The sequence below is a fragment of the Lithobates pipiens genome, unplaced genomic scaffold, assembly GCF_037356315.1.
Source record: "Lithobates pipiens isolate NorthernLeopardFrog02 unplaced genomic scaffold, aLitPip1_a1.2 Scaffold_1, whole genome shotgun sequence".
In the NCBI taxonomy this organism is placed as follows: Eukaryota; Metazoa; Chordata; class Amphibia; order Anura; family Ranidae; genus Lithobates; species Lithobates pipiens.
This window is the reverse complement of record NW_027507685.1, coordinates 103,631,813-103,646,562: the sequence shown is the minus strand read 5'-3', so window position 1 is coordinate 103,646,562 and position 14,750 is coordinate 103,631,813. Positions and strand designations below refer to the sequence as shown.

Here is a 14,750-nt window from a genome sequence, read left to right as displayed (position 1 = left end):
GATGGGCTCAGGTTGCATATGATGGGCACAGAAGCTGCAAATGATGGTCACAGGTTGCATATGATGGGCACAGAGGCTGCATATGATGGACACAGAGGCTACATATGATGGGCGCAGAGGCTGCAAATGATGGGCACAGAGGCTGCAAATGATGGGCACAGGCTGCATATGATGGGCACAGAGGCTGTATATGATGGGGTACAGAAGCTGCATATGATGGGCACAGGCTGCATATGATGGGCACAGAGGCTGCATATGATGGGCACAGGCTGCATATGATGGGCACAGAGGCTACATATGATGGGCACAGAGGCTGTATATGATGGGGCACAGAGGCTGCATATGATGGGCACAGACCGCACATGATGGGCACAGAGACTGCATATGATGGGCACAGAGACTGCATAAGATGGGCATATGGTGGGCACAGGCTGTATATGATGTGCACAGGCTGCATATGATGGGCACAGGCTGCATATGATGGGCACAGAGGCTGCATATGATGTGCACAGGCTGCACATGATGGGCACAAAGACTGCATATGATGGGTACAGGCTGCATATGATGGGCACAGAGGCTGCTTATGATGGGCACAGGCTGTATATGATGGGCACAGAGGCTGCATATGATGGGCACAGGCTGTATATAATGGGCACAGGCTGTATAGTATGTTCACAGCACACAATAGCTGCAATTGATGGGGGGGTTCAGTATTTTTCTGAATTTTTCAGTGTGTTTGCGCCCCCCCAAAAATTTTGAGCACCAATCGCCACTGACCGTCATCCATCATAGCACCATGAGGTTGAATCTCCCCAATGGGGACAAAACAGCAAAAAAAAACCACTTCCCACTCGATTCCAAAACTAAAAGAAAATAATGATTTGCCTTTACACACACTTTAAGAGGATAGCGGTACCAAGGGTAAAGCTGTCCTTTAAGTCTTTAAAATAAAATAGGCTCTTTTATTCAATCCATGTAATGACAGCGCAGCACGAAAAAAATAAATCCTCTGAAAATAAGTAGCAGTGTTTCATGCCGTGCGCAGTTCTTTCTGAGTCTGGAGTGGCTAGCTATTTAGTTTTTAAAAGACTTGATTGAAGTCCTCAGTGTGGATTACTTTGTTGGAGCACAACAATAATACTATACCTAAAGACGGAAAATTATAGGAATCTATGATTTGCAAACCACGGAACAGACGGAACACGGCTTCTGAATTAAGCTAAGCTACCTTGGGCTGACCAAAAGAAAACGTGTGCAACCTTAAATTGAAAACATGTCACAAAGCCATGTTGGCTTTCAAATGAACTAAAACACCGGCGGTCTATCGGGCCAATTTTACAAACTGTTTCGGAGTAAAATTGCCCCAAATATTCACAAAAATAATAGGATTTTTATATACAGCTTACCTGTAAAATCCTTTTCTTGAGAGTACATCACGGGACACAGGAGCTCATTACATAGTGGGTTATATAGTCACCTCTGGTGATTGGACACTGGTTAACCCCAATTAAGGAGAATTCCTCCCCTAAATAACCCCTCCCATATGGGAGGCACCTCAGTTTTGTAGCAAAGCAATAGGAAACCACGTAAAACCCAAGAGGGGCAGGAGCCCTGTGTCCTGTGATGTACTCTCAAGAAAAGGATTTTACAGGTAAGCTGTATATAAAAATCCTATTTTCTTGATCATACATCATGGGACACAGGAGCTCATTATATAGTGGGATGTCCCAAAGCAATGCTCAGATTGAGGGGAGGGAGACACAGATCATAATTATAGACCGCCATGGGCCAGAGGACCTAAACTACAGCCTGCAGTACACTGCGCCCAAAGGCGATATCCTCTTGCCCTCTGACATCCACCTGATAGAATCTGGTGAATGTGTGGACTGATGACCAAGTTGCAGCCTTACTGATCTGAGCCAGGGAGGCCTGGTGATGCACTGCCCAAGAAGCACTTACAGCCCTAGTAGAGTGAAAAGGAAAAGGAGGGATTTTCCCTCTAACACTATAGGCCTGAGAAATCCACCTTGAGAGAGTGGATTTTGATGCTGCCTGGCCCTTCCTAGGGCCTTCCGGCAGAATAAATAAGTAATCAGTTTTCCTTATCTGAGCCGTTGCTTGAAGATAGATACTGATTGTCCTAATCACATCCAAAGTGTGCAAAGATTCTTCTTCTGCGGACTGTGGGTCCGGAAAAAAGGATGGTAGGATTACATCTTGATTCAAATGGAATCCCGAAACCACCTTAGATAGAAAGGACCTGTTGGGGCGCATGACCACCCGGTCCTTATGAACAATTAGATACGGCTCTTTGCTGGAGAGAGCTGCTAGTTCTGACACTCTTCTAGCCGTGGAAATGGCTACCAAGAAAACCAATTTTTTGGTCAAAAGAACTAATGAAGCCAGATGCAAAGGTTCAAAAGGTTGCCCCTGCAAAGCCGAGAGAACCAAATTCAGATCCCATGGGCATACCAGAGGTTTGACTGGCGGCCTTATCCGCATAGCCCCCTGGATGAAAGCCCGCACCAGGGAATGCGATGCAAGTGGCTTCTGAAAAAATACTGACAAGGCCGAAATCTGCACCTTGATAGTGCTTACGGCCAAATTCATTCCTAGGCCTGACTGGAGAAAGGCCAAGATCCTGCTAATGACATACTTTCTAGGATGCCATTCCCTGAGTTCCCACCAGGAAACATATGCCCTCCAGATTTTGTAGTAAATAAGCCTGGAGGCCGGCTTTCTGGTATTAACCAGAGTAGAAAGGACTGGCCCCGAAAGCCTGCGGTCTCTCAGAATGTGGGTCTCAGCAGCCAAACCGTCAAATTCAGACTGTGTAAAGCAGGATGGTAGATTGGACCCTGTGAGAGCAGATCTGGCCGGAGAGGGCGGATCCATGGCCTGCCTACTGCCAACTTCATGATCTCTGCGTATCATGGTCACCTGGGCCAAGCCGGGGCTACCAAAAGGACCGACTTTGTTTCCCTCTTGACTCTTCCCAGGAACCGCGACAGAAGCGGGCACGGGGGGAAGGCATAAATCAGATTGTACTGATCCCAGGGAACTGTCAGAGAATCTGACCCCTGAGCAAGTGTATCTCTTGTTCTTGACACAAATTTGTCGTTTTCTTTTGAATCTGGACGCAAACAGATCTACGTCTGGAGTACCCCACCTGCGACATATGTCCAAAAACACGTCGGGGTGCAGAGCCCATTCTCCTGGGCACAACTGCTGGCAGCTCAGAAAATCCGCCTGCCAATTTTCCACTCCTGGAATGAAGACTGCAGAAAGGCATGGAACATGCTTTTCTGCCCAGACAAGTATGCGATTCACCTCTTTTTGCGCTACCAGACTCCTGGTACCTCCCTGGTGATTGATATAGGCCACCGCTGTGGCATTGTCGGACTGAACCCAAACAGGGAGACCCCGTAGTCTGGAAGACCACCTTATGAGAACCACCTTATGAGAGCCATATAAACTGCCCGGATCTCCAAGACATTTATGGGCAATAGCTTCTCGATCGCAGACCATTTCCCCTGCGAGCACGTCTCCTCTAACACTGCTCCCCAGCCTGTCAGGCTGGCATCTGTCGTAATAATCTTCCATGGAAGAGGAAGAAAGGCTTTGCCTTTCAGAAAACCACCAGACGAGACTCCTGTGTGTCCCTGGGGATAGACGCATAGGAAGATCCAAGGATTGGGGCTTCCTGTTCCAGGCCGCAAGGATGCATCTTTGCAGAGGCCTTGAGTGGAACTGGGCAAATGGAACGGCCTCGAAGAAGGCGACCATTTTCCCTAACAGTCTCATGCATAACCGAATGGGGGAAGATCTCCTGCCCAGAATTAGGCGCACCAGATCCACGATGGCCAAGGCTTTTGGCCTTGGAAGAAACAGCTTGCCCTGAGCGGTGTCGATAAACATACCCAGGTATTCCAACCTGGTAGCAGGCTGTAGGGACGACTTTTCTAGGTTTATAATCCAACCTAGGCGTTCCAGGTGTTCTAGTGTTCTGGAAACACTGTGGTTCAGGAACGCTACTGTTTTCTCCATGAGAAGCAAGTCGTCTAGATAAGCCATGACGGCTATACCCTGAGCTCTTAGGTTTGCCAAGAGAGGGTCCAGAATCTTTGTGAAGACTCGAGGGGCCGTAGCTCTACCGTGAACCTTAGATACCTTTGGTGTGTGAGAAAAATTGGCACATGGAGATATGCATCCTTGATGACTATTGATGCCATAAACTCTCCCCCTTGCAGGGAGGAGACCACAGTGCGAATTGACTGCATTCGGAAGGACCGGATGCGTAAAAACCGGTTCAGATCCTTCAGATCCAGGATAGGTCTGACACTTCCATTTGGCTTCGGGACAGTGAAGAGATTCGAGTAAAACCCTGAACCCTGTTCTTTTGGGTCCACTTCTACTATCACCCCTTGGGATAGTAAGTGATCTAAGGCCAGAAATAGCGTTTTTTGCTTTACTGGATCCCTGGGGATCCTTAACCTTAGAAAGCGAGAAGGTGGAATCTCCTGAAACTCTAGCTTGTAGCTCAGAGATAGCGAAGAGATCACCCACTTGTCCCGGATCTCTTCCCGCCAGGCTTCCGCAAACTGCCGATCGGGGGTGCCCCTTCACAAGGAAGCTTTTGGGCTCTGCTTGGCAGGCTTCCGCCCCCAAGTCTTTCTCTGCCCTTGGGCCCGGCCCTGAGCCTTTCCTGTAGAGGAGGGTTGAGAAGGCCGTCGCCACTGCTTAGAGCTTGATGCTCCGGGAGAGAGAGAGCGCCTAAATGACGGACGTTTGCTCTTTTTGACTGGAAGGAGAGTAGATTTACCCCCTGAAATTTTTTGGACGAATTTGTCCAATTCTTCTCCAAACAGACGTTCCCCTTTAAACGGGAACCCAATCAAATGCTTCTTGCACGATAGCTCAGCTGCCCAATTCTTTAGCCATAGGGCCCTTCGCATGTGTACTAACAGGAGAGATAAATGAGATGCTTGTTGAACAGAATCCAAAATCACATCAATCTTGAAACACAGAATCTGAGGTATTTCTGCATAATTCTCCACTTCCTCACTGGGAAGGAGGCCAAGCATCCGCTTAACCTGTTCCTTGAGGAACTGACACAACCCCACGGCTGCGACTGTAGGTTGCACTACAGCGCCAGTCATGGAAAAGGAGGCTTTTAATAACGTTTCCAACCTCTTATCAGTTGGATCTTAAAATACCTGAGCATTATCCAACGGACAGGTCAAGTTTTTATTCACACAAGAAACAGCATCATCGACAGATGGGACCCCCCATTTCTTGGTGAAACTTTCCTCCAGAGGATAATACATAGAAAAACTTTTAGGAGGAGAAAACAGTTTATCGGGATGTCCCCAATCCTCATACATCAATTTATCCATTAAGGGATGAATTGGGAAGGAAAAAGCAGTCTGTGGGATTTTCCTGACTCCTAGGGAAGAAACAGAGGACGTAGCGACTTCAGCAGCAGGTATTCTGAATGTGGTACGCACCAATTCAGTATAATACTGCACCTGTTTTCTGAGTGCCTGGGAGGAGGGGACTCTCTCCTCTTCCTCTGATTCCTCCGACTGCTCAAGATCCCCGTCCCAAGATAGGGATCTCTCCTCATTGTCAGAAGAATCATCTGAGAGAGGAATCTCAGCAGAGGGAGGGGATCTACCCCTTTTCCTGCTATCTTTCAGGGAAGCAGAAATAAAATTCATGATTCTCCCTTCAAAACCCTCCAATGTAGCCCTAAGGGAGTCCTCAGTGACATATACTGGGGCTGGGACATTAGGAGAGGCTGCAAAACCTGACAGGGGCACTGACTCGTCCTGTGAGGCTGGCTCCAGTCTTGCAGGGGGGGGATGGTAACTTACAGGCATTTTTAGAACCCCTGGACCTAGGCGGTGATTTACCAGTGCCCTTGTTACCTCTCCCTGAGACCCTCTTATGAGGAGACATAGTCCTAAGCTACAAAGCAGAGGTACTAGTACAAAGTGCAATCACTGTTGTGCTAAAAGTCTCACAATAACATATATATGCTTAATACTGCACAACCTGATGCTGAGTAGGTGTCTAAGGTTTGCCTGGATCCAATCCCCTGGGATGCTTACTGCCCACAGCTCCTGTGTCTCTCACTTACAGTCCCCTGACGCTCTGGGCTTTTAAAACTGCCACGTGGCTCCTGCGCAGTACAGCGCTGTGCACACCAACGTGCACGGCTCACAACCACACTCCCCCCTCCTCCATTAGCCCGGGAGCGTGCTCGGCGCGTGCACGAGGACCGCCGGAATCCAGGGGGGAAAAGGAGAAAAGGAGTCTCATCAGAGCTGCGTGGGACCCCCAGACTACGAGGGACCCCTGTATTACCTTGTTGTGGCAGGGACTGCAGTGGAGACGTGAGACCTCTGGAGAACCAGGCTTCACTGAGCATGTGTACTGAAAGGCATGAAAGTATGCATCAGGCTGCTCTTACTCCCTCTAGTGGTGGAAACCAGGTAAGGCATACAACTACTCAAAATGAAGAAATCCATCATATAATTATATATAGGATTAACTTCCCTTACCTATCCTCGCCGCAGGAATTGCTGAAACACACAGATTCCAGCCTTCACCCATCACGGCGGGCAGTGTTAGCCAACCTTCAGGTTTATCTGGGGCTCTTTCTCAGAAGAGCCTCCTACCTGGACCTTGTAAAAGACTCTGCCAGAAACTTTTGTGCGCTCTGTGCAAACAGTACACCAAGTCTGGTTTTCCCAGAGCCCAGTCTTAAAATAGGAGAGGACTTACAGGCCAAACCTCGTTTCTTCGGATGATGAGGCCCGGGTACCATACCATCTTGGGAGTCAAATAGTGGCTCGAGATATGGATCCGGTTTGTTGTAGCCCTTAGGCCCCCGCAGGGACCTGCACAGAGCTTTCTTCATAGCACATGTTTTACGTGACCAACCACCATAGACACTGGCGAAAAAACTGAGGTGCCTCCCATATGGGAGGGGTTATATAGGGGAGGAATTCTCCTTAATTGGGGTTAACCAATGTCCAATCACCAGAGGTGACTATATATAACCCACTATGTAATGAGCTCCTGTGTCCCTTGATGTGTCCCTTGATCAAGAAATATAGTTACCGAATGTACACTAACCACTTAACGACTTTTTTTTTTACATTTGTTGTTTACAAGTAAAAATCTGTACTTTTTTCTTAGAAAATGACATAGAACCCCAAACATTTTATATATATATACAGTATCGCACAAAAGTGAGTACACCCCTTACGTTTTTTGTAAATATTTCACGTGACACTTGTCTACAATGTAAAGTAGTGAGTGTACAGCTTATATAACAGGGTAAATTTGCCGTCCCCTCAAAATAACTCAACACACAGCCATTAATGTCTAAACCACTGACAACAAAAGTGAGTACACCCCTAAGTGAATCACCCTTAAGAGGAATAAATAAATATAAATTATTTGGTCATGTATTCTTGGGACTTGTCTACATCCAGCGCCAATCACTTGCAGGCTCCACGAGTCATTACATGCCAGTGACAGTGACAATTACCTGTGGGAGCCGTCAGCCTGGCTTTGCTTGCAATGGAGATGGCGATCACAGCTAATCAGTAGGAATCCCCACTGGGTTTCCCCCATATGAACACAAATGGCCCCATTCATAGGTGAATGGGTCCTAAATCGCAGGACTGGACAGTCAGGAATTAAAAATGCTTTGGCTCTCTAGTTCCCTTGTCTCCTCCCCCCATGCTTATCTCCAGGACCTCTTCAGAGCATCACTGGAACTCCCTACCCCCAATCTTCCAGTCTATCTCCTACTTTTTCCACTTTTAGGTGATCCCTAAAAGCTCATCTGTTCGGGGAAACCTGTGGTAGACTCACCTGGGACAGAGGCTTTTGGAGGGAATCTGAATGCTAGCCTCTTGCCTACCGACTATGGGCCCTGGCATTTGAGGGAGCTACAAGTATTTAGGAAATGCTCTGTTATGTAATGCAAAAGGACATTATTAACAAGGCCATGATGGTCTCTGCCAGTGTGGGACCCATAGCAGATGCTGATGTCATCAGCAAGCCACCTGTCTAGGGGCCCCCTGCCATAATGTGTTTATTGTAAGTAAGCCTACTATTGTCTGAAGGAGTTCTGTGTTTATATTTATGATAATGTGTATTGTGTCTTCTGAGCGAGAAGACGGCAAGTCTGACCTGAAAGGTCAAACCTCTGAGTCACCTAGGCTGGTTAAATGACTAGTTAATTAGCTCATGTTAATTTATGTTTGTGCTTACCTATCCTGCTTTCAACTGAATCTTCTATTTCCCCCATCAGTTCATCCCTCACAATTATTACCTTTTGTTCCACCAGCCCCTCCCTATTAGATTTTTAAGCTCCCAGGAGCAGGGCCCTCCTAGCCCCCTTGTATTGAATTGTATTGTTGCTGTATTGACGAATATTAAAGTTTTACCCAAGCTCAATTTTACATTCATACACTCCCAAGGTTGCAAATATCAATAAGATTAAATCTGGCAAGTTGGAGTGCTCTTGCGAAGAAAATTCTTTATTGGCTACAAGTATAAAAGCATGATACAAAAATGCTAACGCGCTTCGGTTTTTGCAGCCTCCCTCATAGCATACTATGCTGTGTATGATGGAATATGCCAGTGTGGGACTCAGCAGATGCTGATGTCCTCCTAGCATACTGTGCTATAAGTTAACATCTTTTGCATCATGCTTTTATACATATAGCCAATAAAGAATTTTCTTTGCAAGAGCACTCAGAGTTGCCGATTGTTGCTGCATTTTCTTCCTTTATATTTTAAAGCACTGTGTAAACTGTTGATGCTATATGCAGTAATTCCTGTATAATAATATATTAATATTATAATAATACCAATAATGTCATACCTACCTGTTCTGTGTAATGGTTTTGCACAGAGCAGCTCTGAACCTCTTCTCAGGTCCCTCACCATTGTTCTTGGCTCCTTCCCCTGTTGGGTGCCCCCATAGCAAGCCACTTGCTATGGGGGCACTCGTAAGTGCTTGCATAAAAATTATCAAAAGGACAAAAATATCATATCTATATGATATCATAATATAATATAATATAATATACATTTATATTATATTGTGTTTTGTTGTAGCCCAGAAAAATCATTCAGCAATGGAAGGAGAGCTAGACCAAAGGATAAAAAAAGTAATTTATGCATTTACGCTAAAAAACATCCAATGTGTTTTAGGGGTCATAAAAAAATCCCTCTTCTTCATTAGGACTACAAGAAAGCACAATATAATATAAATGTTTAGAATATAAGGCCTTTTTTTGACACTTTTTGATTCCAAGTAAAAAAAACATTTCTAGAAAATGACTTCAAAACATTATATATATATATATATATATATATATATACTCACTGGCCACCTTATTAGGTACACCTTGCTAGTTTCAGGTTTGACCCCTTTTGCCTTGAGAACTGCCTTCATTCTTCGTGACATAGATTCAACAGGATGTTGGAAACATTCCTCAGAGACTTTTGTCCATAGTGACATGATGGCATTATGCAGTTGCTGCAGATTTGTCGGCTGCACATCCATGATGCCAATTTCCCGTTTCACCACATGCCAAAGGTGCTTTATTGAATAAAGATGTGGTGAGTGTGGAGGCCATTGGAGTACAGGGACCTCATTGTCCAGCGGTGAGATGATTGGAGCTTTGTGACATGGTGTATTATCCTGCTGGAAGGAGCCATCAGAAGTTTTCTGAGCTGATCCCATCTGCTAAGGTGATCCAGTTTGCTGAGCTGATTCCATCTGCTGAAGTGATCCAGTTTGCTGAGCTGATCCCATCTGCTAAGCTGATCCAGTTTGCTGAGCTGATCCCATCTGCTAAGCTGACCCAGTTTGTTGAGCTGATCCTATCTGCTAAGCTGATCCAGTTTCCTGAGTTGTTCCAGGTTGCTGAGCTTATCCAGTCTGCTGTGTTGGTCCTGTCTGCCAAGCTATTCCTGTCTGCGGAGATGACCCAGTCTGTTCAGCTCTTCCGGTCTGTTGATCCTGCCAGGCACCCGTGCCCCTCTTTACTCCTGTGTCCCCTGTTACCTTACCAGGGAACCGGTTGTGGGAGCCGTAAGGGAGGCCTCCCTCTGCAATTCGGGCTCAAAACCACTAGGTACGTGACAGTAGCAGACAGCCATGTCTGAGCCCGAGCGGGGAGCCTCCGCTATGGAAGAACTGTGCCAACACCTGGCAGGACTTACCGAGGCAGTTAAGAATCTCCAGCAGGGCTACACCCGGCTGGAAGAACGGGTGCTCGCCCTATCCAACCCCTCCGGTACCCTGGGAGCCCCTCATCCATCAGCTCCTTCAGCCGAAGCAGGACCAGCACCTGCAGTTGTGATGCTCCCTCCGGAACCTAGAGTTCCTACACCTGAGCGATTCTCCGGGGACCGCAGCAGCTTCAGGGCCTTCCACAACTCCTGCGAATTGTATTTCGCCCTCCAACCACAGACCTTTTCTTTGGAAGCCACCAAGGTGGGCTTTGTGGTGTCCTAATTTACCGGAGACCACCAGACTTGGGCTCACCGCCTCTTAGAACAGAAGGATGCAGCCTTGACCAATCTCACCACCTTCTTTGACGCAATGGCTCAATTGTATGAAGACCCTCAACTTTCAGCGACTGCAGAAACTGCCTTCTGGACCCTCCAGCAAGGACGAAGAGCGGTAGAGGACTATGTAGCTGAGTTCAGATGATGGGGTGCGTATACGAACTGGAATGACGCTGCTCTTCGTCATCAGTTCCGCATGGGACTCTCTGATTCCCTAAAAGACGAACTCGCTAGAGTCGGTGTTCCACAGACTTTAAATTAGCTGATCGACGCCTGAGAGAAAGAAGGGCCAAGAGGGCCACGGGTTTCTTTCGTCCAACCTGGATGCTTCCAAGAGTTCCAAGCCATCTACACCCAGCACATGCTGCCCGACCAGCATTCAATTCTGACGCACCTGAGCCCATGCAACTTGGGGTCTTGCGGCCGTCTCTTACCCCTGAAGAACGTCAACGACGTCAGAATAATAATCTGTGTCTCTATTGTAGGGAATCTGGACATTACGTCAGGAACTGCTCTATAAAGGTCCGTAAGTACCCATCTATGCCTTCTGGTTACACAGATCCTCTAACCAAGATTTCATCTCACCTTTACAGACGCCCGCCATTATTGATTCCGGGGCATGCAGCTGTTTTATGGATTCATCTTTTGCTGCCAAACACCAGATCCCCCTCCTGCCTAAGACCCATGGACTCTCTATTCATCTGGCTGACGTGTCTGCTATCAAATCTGGCCCTGTAGTTCAAGAGACTGCCCCACTACCTGTTGTTATCTCCGGTTCTCACCGAGAATTCCTTCGTATGGACATAATTTCCTCTCCACTCTTTCCCGTAATACTTGGTATGCCATGGCTGCAGGCCCACAATCCTGCCATAAACTGGGCCACGGGGAAAATTACTTTCTCTTCATCTTACTGACAGAAGTTCTGTGGTTCTCCCGACCCTCTGAGACCATCCACCTTGTTATGTCTAGACTCGGAAGTCGAATTACGTCAGGCCATTCCTGAAGCTTATCATGAGTTCCTCGACGTGTTCAGGAAAGAAAAGGCAGAGGTGCTTCCACCCCACCGAGCCTATGACTGCCCCATTGAACTGCTGCCTGGAGCCGAAATCTGGTTTGGAAGGATTTTTCCCCTGACAGAGGTAGAGCAAGGGAAGCTAAAAGAATATATCGATGAAAATCTGAAGAAAGGGTTTATTCGCCCGTCCACGTCCCCAGCAGGCGCGGGTATTTTCTTAGTCGAGAAGAAAGACCACACCCTCTGACCCTGCGTGGACTACCGCAAATTGAATAACATTACAATAAAGAACCGTTACACTCTTCCTTTAGTCTCCAAATTATTTCAAAGACTGGGGGCCGCTATCATTTTCACTAAACTCGATCTCCGCGGGGCCTTCAATCTGGTCCGTATCAAGGACGGAGACCATTGGAAGATTGCTTTTCCTACCCGATTTGGACACTTCGAGTACTTGGTGATGCCCTTCGGGTTGTGTAATGCCCCTGCCACCTTCCAATACTTTATCAACGATGTGCTCCGGGACTTTCTGGACTTATTTGCTGTTGTTTATTTAGATGATATTTTAATCTTTTCTTCTTCCCTCGAATCACATCGCAGGAATGTCAGGAGTGTGTTGGGCCGGCTCCGACAACACGGTCTATATGCAAAAGCTGACAAGTGCCAATTTGAGCAGGAAAGTATACCATTTTTGGGCTTGATCATTTCCAGCAAAGGTATAAAGATGGAGCACCAGAAGATCGCTGCGATTCTGGATTGACCAACTCCTGCAGACAGGAAAGGAATCCAATGTTTCATCGGGTTCACCAACTTTTATCGCAAATTCATCAAAGGGTTCTCGGCTATTGTTGCACCAATCACGCAGCTAACAAAACAAGGGACCCGTTTCCGTTGGACCCCTGAAGCCCAAGAAGCTTTTTAAATCCTCAAGGGACTCTTCACCTCTGTTCCTGTCTTAAGGCATCCAGATTCCTCCCTGCCATTTGTTCTAGAAGTGGATGCATCTGAAATCGCCGTAGGGGCAATATTGTCCCAAAGACAAGGAGCCAGAGCCCTGCTCCATCCCGTGGCTTTCTTCTCACGCAAGCTATCAGCAGCTGAGAAGAACTACGATGTAGGAGATCGGGAATTGTTAGCAATTAAATCTGCATTGGAGGAATGGCGCTATTTACTGGAAGGAGCTTCTCACCCGATCTTAATATTCACTGACCACAAGAATCTGGAGTATTTAAGATCCGCAAAAAGACTAAAGCCGAGACAAGCCAGATGGGCACTCTTTTTCACCCGGTTTACCTTCCATTTAACTTATTGCCCAGGTTCTAAGAATGTAAAGCCAGAGGCCTTGTCACAGATGTTCCACAAGTCTCAAGAAATTTCTCCTCCAGACACCATTCTCGCTCTTGGGAATTTCCTTCTGCTTCAGGAAGACCTTCTTTCCCGACTCAGACAAGCCTCTGTGTGGCAAATACCTTCTCCTGAACCAGAACTACACGCCAGAGATGGGTTACTGTGGCACAAAGACAAGATCTAAATTCCAGAGGGCCTACGGGTAACCGTTTTAGAGCTATGTCACGATGTGCATCAGGAGTAAGAGCCGTAGGACCAAGGCCTGGGGCCTACTCAAACCCCTGCCTGTTCCGGACAGGCCATGGAGAATGCTGTCTCTGGATTTCATTGTTGAACTGCCCCCCGGCAGAGGATCATACCACTATCTTTGTGGTAGTTGATCATCTGTCGAAGATGGCACACTTCATTCCCATGAAGGGCACCCCCTCAGCCCCTGAAATGCCACATGCTTTCATCAAGGAAATCATCAGGCTCCATGGGGTACCAGCCAATATAGTTTCAGATCAATGGGCGCAGTTCACCTCTCGATTCTGGAAGTCCCTCTGCAAGGCTTTGAATATTGAATTGTCTTTTTCTTCCGCCTACCACCCTCAGTCCAATGGGCAAACTGAGAGGATGAACCAAACCCTTGAACAATACCTAGGCTGTTTCTCCTCTTTTGCACAGGATGATTGGATCTCCCTGCTTCCAGTAGCCGAATTCGCATACAACAATTCTGTCCACTCCGCCACCAAGCAGACCCACTTTTTCGCCAATTACGGCTTCCACCTTTCGTTTCTACCCAACTCCCTTCCCAAATGCACAGTGCTAGCGGTTCAGGAAAAGATGGATTTCTTCTCAACCAATAACCGACTTCTGCAAGAAACCATGACTAGAACTCAAGAGCACAACAAGACAACCTTCGACAAGAAGAGACGAGGGGAATTGGTATTGGTACCCGGTGATTTGGTGTGGTTATCCACGGTGAACTTGAAGATGGCGTGCCCTTCAAGGAAACTGGGTCCCAAGTTCTTAGGACCCTTCCCAGTTAGAAGGAAGATTAATGAAGTAGCCTTCGAATTGGAACTCCCAGACTCATTAAAGGTCCACCCGGTATTCCATGTGTCCCTGTTGAAACCTTCCATTCCCAACCCATTTGCTAATCGAAGTACCACTCCTCCTGATCCGGTTTTGGTAGACGGTGAGGAAGAATTTGAAGTGGAGGCTATCCTAAACTTCAGAAGAAGAAGAAACCAGAACCAGTTCTTAAATGGAAGGGGTATGGTCCCGAAGAAAATTCTTGGGAGCCCGAAGACAATATCCATGCTAAGAGTCTGGTTCAATCTTTCAAGAGGGCCCATCCCGAGAAATTTGCCCGAAGGGGCATCCGGAGGCCCTCTTGTTCGCGGCCGCGTGCGCGCGTGCGTCTGTGCACAGGAGCGCGTGCGCGATCGCGTGCGCAAGGACCTGTTGGTGCCGGACAGGCTATTTAAGCCTGTCACAGACGGTCCCCACTGTCTGCTCTAGAGCGTTGTGTGCCTGAGAAACTGATCTGAAGTACTTACCTGTGATTTATACCCGGCTTGTCTGTGACCTACCTGTTATCTGCCTGCACCCGACCCCGGCCTGTCTGTGACTACTCTCCTGCCTGCTCCCTTGTACCTTGCTGCCAGCCCGATACCTGACCTTGGCCTGTCTGTGACTACTCTTCTGCCTGCTCCCTTGTACCTCGCTTCCAGCCTGATACCTGACCCGGCCTGTTTGACGATCCTACCTGCTAAGCTGATCCAGTTTGCTGAGCTGATCC

The 14,750-nt window shown here is 47.4% G+C and overlaps 1 protein-coding gene across 2 annotated transcripts in view; it reads left to right on the top strand.

The window, feature by feature from the left end:
* The window catches only part of ASTN2 (astrotactin 2), a 661,578-nt gene that overhangs the window by 151,612 nt on the left and 495,216 nt on the right, over positions 1 to 14,750 (top strand). The window lies entirely within an intron of this gene.